Source organism: Natrix helvetica (assembly GCF_964273705.1).
Source record: "Natrix helvetica genome assembly, chromosome: 2".
NCBI lineage: Eukaryota > Metazoa > Chordata > Lepidosauria > Squamata > Natricidae > Natrix > Natrix helvetica.
This window is the reverse complement of record NC_138552.1, coordinates 56,368,972-56,374,971: the sequence shown is the minus strand read 5'-3', so window position 1 is coordinate 56,374,971 and position 6,000 is coordinate 56,368,972.

The following is a 6,000-nucleotide window of genomic DNA, read 5'->3' as shown; positions in this document are numbered from 1 at the left end:
AGTTCCTGAAGAATTTAGCCTCATCATCAACACATAGAAGACCGAAGTGATGCATCAGCTAGCTCTGAAAGCCCAATACCAAAAGCCCACCATCACAGTGAAGGGACAAAGCTGCAAGCAGTGGACCAATTTACATACCTTGGCAGCACCCTCTCCCACGGAGTGACAATTGACATTGTGGTCAACTGCAGAATCGCAAAGGCAAGCTCTGCATTTGGTGAACTACTGATCAATGTGTGGGACTGCCATGGAATAAGCCTTGCTACAAAGCTCAAAGTCTACTGAGCAGTAGTTCTAACTACTGCATATTGGCAGTTCCTGAAGAATATTGAGTTGCTCCAGCTGCTGGAAACCTCCAGTGAAACAAAGTTGGTAGAATTTTAGTTTCTATTTGGTTGTCATCTTTAAAATGTAGGCCTCTGTTTTTCAAAAGCACATAGGATTTTCAAAAGTCAAAGTCAGAATGACTTTCTGGGTTAACCAATGCCTCTTTTAAAATAAATGACAAACCATTATTCTTGCAAAATACTTGCAATGTAGTTACTCTATGGTAGCCTTGCTTGCAGGACACGCTTTGCAGACCTCTATTATGACAGTGAGGATATGTCTGTAACTACATGAAGTTTACTTCACTTTGGTAACACTCAAAATAGGGTATACTACCTATCTTCATTTTTTAAAATTGGTTGCTGAAAGTTGTTTGTGTGCTTTCATTGTAAATTTTCAATTAACATTGCAAAAATATACACTATGTCTTTAGTCTTCAGAAAATACAAAAAAACTTTTCGTAGCTTAAAACCCCTTTTCTCACATTTAATGTAGTGATTTTAAAAAACTCCAGAAAAATACCACACTAATGCAGTGTATTTTAAAAACAGTCAGAAAGAGGTTTGCTTTAAAATAAAAATGTTGAAGATAGTCAAGTCTGAGGAATAACAGAGGTCAGTGCGATCAAATGCAAGGTTATGCTAATTGTTGACTTCAGAATTTGCAAGGAGCATTTCCTGATGGCAACACACATATGGAAGTGTTTGTAACCTGGTGACATTTGCACCATGGACTTTGATTATTTATTTTGATGATGCCATTGTTAAAGCTACTGGTAAATCTCATGAAAAGTTAATACGTATAATTACTATTGGTGGCAAGCAATGGCTGAATGTTTGTTAGAAGAAAGTTTTGAAAAATGTGAGTCACAAATGAGCACACTGGATGACTGAAGTGGAGGATGGTTTATTTGACAGTGTAGTGTGTGTGTTACAAATTTTGTCCATGGGCAAAAAGGCAAAAGGCAGTAATAGTTATAGTAAAGTTGTATTGCTGTTTGAAAGGTGTGTGGAAATGTTGGTTGGGGTGTTTGCTTTGAGATGTGCAAAGACCTGCAAAGAGGAAATATCACATTTTCTTCCATTATTTTTTTTATCTTATAAACAATCCTTATTTCCTTACCTGGATATTTGGTTTGTCTGTTGTTGAGGGGGGGGGGATTTATCTTGTCCATTGCATGAGATTTTAATATCTTGAGGGGATTTTGCTTTTTTATGTTTTAATAAGTTGATATTTACCAATTTCTTAAATGGAAAGTACTTTGCCAGTTTCATTCTACACATCAACGTAGGCTGAAAGGCTTAAGTCCTGGTCTTTTGAAACATCATGTTTCCTTCATAACATTGTTGGTGTCTTTGCTGGAGTGTTTGAATGTTGACTGAATAGTGAGTGATGGCATGGATTGCATTTTTCTTTTTCCCTGCTTGATATTATCACGTATTTAATTTATAATTTAAAGTGGGGACTTGTAGGAGGAGTTTCCCCAACTCTTAGAGAAATTTGATATAGGCCAGTGGTTCTGTGCACCTCAGCAAATAGACATGCTGGCCATGTGACAATGGAAGCATCTTCAGACAACGTCATTGTGGCCTGCCAGCAGCCAGTGGATCTGGCAGCAGATTCAGTCAGTGAGGAGGTTGGGGAGCAACATGGGCCAGTCCTGGAGTCTGGGGAATGCTCTGACGAGTGCTCTGCATTGGTGGCAGAGATGGGGACAAGGCCGTCTGACAGTTACCAGCTGCCTTTGGAGTCGGACATCAGTGGGGCAGAAGAACAGCTGGAGCCTGTTCCCAGTGTATGCATGTACAGAGCTGCCAAGAGAAGGGAACAGCTAAGGAACAAGGATCGACTCAGGAGTAAAGCCACAGGTGGATGGTGAACGGCCCCTCCCATAGGGAATAAAGAGGAGCAAAAGGGGAATGGAGTTTGCAGGAGAGAATTATTTCAATTCATTAGGGTGAAGATCTGTTCCTGACTTCTTGCCAAGTATTGTCTGCTACAGTGGCATTTGGAAGATAACGGCCTGGCAGCTCTCCAAGCCTGATAAAGGTCTGTAGTTGTGAAATCTCTTGAAAGACTGTTGACTGAGACTTTCCTGGGGAGGAAATCACTTTAAACTAAATAAAAGGGCTTTTATTGGGACAAGGAGTTGGATTTGTGCTTTTGGGAAACCTAGATCAGAACAAACGTTGGCTCCCTTGGCTAAATACTGTCTCCTAGTGTCAGACATTACTGGACAGGGGAAACCTTTACCTTTCATGCAAGTTTCAGGCTGCTCTCAGTTGTAGCATCAGCTAAGACTTGCTGTGACTTGTCCGTGAAAAACTCTTCTACATTATTGAAAGTTACACTAGCAATCATCTGTAAGACACAGTTCTGCCATTTTTCATAAATACAGACATGCAATCATGATCCAAATGTTTTAAACAGGACATTTTAACATCTTTTACTTTATTTGATTTATATAGCTGTGCATCTCACTTACCCGTAACTTTAGGTGACTCATGCTAAAACAAATAAAAGTACAAAAACAGAAAGCAAAAATTAAGACCCATAGCTGTTAGATATGATATAACCGATTATTCATGTGATCAGGATTTTAACCCATACCCCACAGGCTTTAACCCATACCCAGGCTCAAGCCCAAAGAGCCAAGCTTAAAAGCTTTACAAAAGGCCAACAGAGATAGGGACAATCTAATCTCAGGGGGAATACTGTTCCAAAGGGTAGGTGCCACAGCAGAAAAGGGTCTCTTTCTGGGCTGTATCAGGTGACACACTGTAGTTGATATACCCAGAGCATGCTTTTCCTCCAAGATTGGATGTGATGGATACTAACATGTCTGCAAAAATGTACTTTCCTCAGTGGTAGATAAAGAATATAGATTGAGTATAGTTTTCAGTAAAGGATATAAGCCACCTGCAGACTAACTACTCTTTCTTTTTCGGAGTGGAATGAAGAAGACAGCAATCTTTGTTGATTCTTTCCTCTACCTGCAAATTTTTATGTCATCTGCCTCCCCATCTGTTCTGACGTTTTGGGTAATTTTCAGAACACTGGATGAGATTGTGTTAATGGCTCCAAAGGGAATCAGTGAAAATTGCTTTGCGATTTTCCAACTGGGGAAAATATTCCGAATGGAACTTATCTTTAGAAACTTTGCTGCTGGCAGAAAAGTTGCTGAACACAGAAGCTCATTTTGTTGTTTTCATGGAAACAATAGTAAGGTACACATTTGATCAGTAACTGATCAAAAAGATATCATTTGTTTAGAATTTACTGGAACAAATAGCTACCGTATTTTTCGCCCTATAAGGCGCACTTTTTTACTCCAAAAAAGAGGGTGAAAATCTGGTTGCGTCTTATAGGCCGAATGTAGCCACCTGGGCAGTGGTGGATTTCTGCTGGTTGGTCAATGAACCTGGAAGCCCCGCCCCTGTAACTCACTCGCAAGTCCATGGCATTTTTTTGCATCGGGGCTCGTCCTTCTTTTTAAGCAGGCAGCTATCAGAGAGAAGAAGGCAGCGCTTGTGCAGCCGAATGGGAATCCTCCCATTGAAAACAGGGCTGAGTGGGGTGGGGAATCCTCCAGTTCCTCCTCTCAGCGATATTTTGCTAAGGGAGGCTCGTCCTTCTTTTTAAGCAGGCAGCTATCAGAGAGAAAAAGGCAGCGAGGCTTCTTTTTAAGCAGGATCTTTAAGCAGGCGATCTTTAAGGGAGAGATTCTCTCTCTTCCTCCCCCCCCCCCGTTTCTCTCCCCCCTTTCCTTCCTTCTCCTTTTCCTCTTTCCCAGTTTTTCACGCTGAGCCATTGGGGGACGTCAGAGGGAGAGAGAGGCGGATTGAAGGGTGCAAAGAGATGGGGGCCTCCCATTTTGAGAAGCCTCCCTTAGCAAAATATGAGAGGAGGAACTGAGCTGAGAGGAGGAACTGGAGCATTCCCCACCCCACTCAGTGCTGTTTTCAATGGGAAGATTCCCCACCTCACTTTTTCCTTCCCAAAAGATCCCTGAGAGGAGGAAAGCAAGGATTCCCCACCCCACTCAGTGTTGTTTTCAATGGGAGGATTCCCCACCTCACTTTTTCCTTCCCAAAAGATCCCTGAGAGGAGGAAAGCAAGGATTCCCCACCCCACTCAGTGCTGTTTTCAATGGGAGGATTCCCCACCTCACTTTTTCCTTCCCAAAAGATCCCTGAGAGGAGGAAAGCAAGGATTCCCCACCCCATTCAGTGCTGTTTTCAATGGGAGGATTCCCCACCTCACTTTTTCCTTCCCAAAAGATCCCTGAGAGGAGGAAAGCAAGGATTCCCCACCCCACTCAGTGCTGTTTTCAATGGGAGGATTCCCCACCTCACTTTTTCCTTCCCAAAAGATCCCTGAGAGGAGGAAAGCAAGGATTCCCCACCCCACTCAGTGCTGTTTTCAATGGGAGGATTTCCCACCTCACTTTTTCCTTCCCAAAAGATCCCTGAGAGGAGGAAAGCAAGGATTCCCCACCCCACTCAGCGCTGTTTTCAATGGGAGGATTCCCCACCTCACTTTTTCCTTCCCAAAAGATCCCTGAGAGGAGGAAAGCAAGGATTCCCCACCCCACTCATTCTTGTTTTCAATGGGAGGATTCCCCACCTCACTTTTTCCTTCCCAAAAGATCCCTGAGAGGAGGAAAGCAAGGATTCCCCACCCCACTCAGCGCTGTTTTCAATGGGAGGATTCCCCACCTCACTTTTTCCTTCCCAAAAGATCCCTGAGAGGAAGAAAGCAAGGATTCCCCACCCCACTCAGTGCTGTTTTCAATGGGAGGATTCCCCACCTCACTTTTTCCTTCCCAAAAGATCCCTGAGAGGAGGAAAGCAAGGATTCCCCACCCCACTCAGCGCTGTTTTCAATGGGAGGCTTTTCCCCCTCTCAGCTCTTTCACTTCCCAAAAGATCCCTGAGAGGAGGAAAGGGAGGATTCCCCACCCCACTTTTTCCTTCCCAAAAGATCCCTGAGAGGAGGAAAGCAAGGATTCCCCACCCCACTCAGCACTGTTTTCAATGGGAGGCTTTCCCCTCTCTCAGCTCTTTCACTTCCCAAAAGATCTCTGAGAGGGGGAAAGGGAGGATTCCCCACCCCACTCTGGCTCGGAGCCCATCTGCGGGGGAGGGGGGGAGGGATCCCCCTCGCGTTCCTCATCTTCCCGGATGGGCTGGTAAGGGGACAGAAAAGGTTGTTCTCCAGTTGGGACAGACAGACAGAGACACACAGAGAGAGAGAGAGAGACACACACACACACACACACAGAGAGTGAGTGATTGAGTGAGTGAGTGACAGACAGACAGACAGACACACACACACACACACACACACAGAGTGACAGACAGAGGAAGGGAGGAGAGAGAAACACAGAGAGAGAGAGAGGGAGGGAGAGTGAGAGACAGACAGACACACACATACAGAGTGACAGATGGAGGAGGGAGGAGAGAGAGAGAGACAGAGATACAGAGACAGACAGACAGACACACAGAAAGAATGACAGAAAGAGACAGAGAGGGGGGAGGGAGAGAGAGACAAAGAGCTACACACAGAGAGAGAGACAGACAGACACACAGAGAAACAGAAAGAGAGAGAAAGAGAAAGAAAGGTAGAAATAATGAAAAAAGAAAAGAAAAAAAAGAAAGTGGGAGAGAGAGA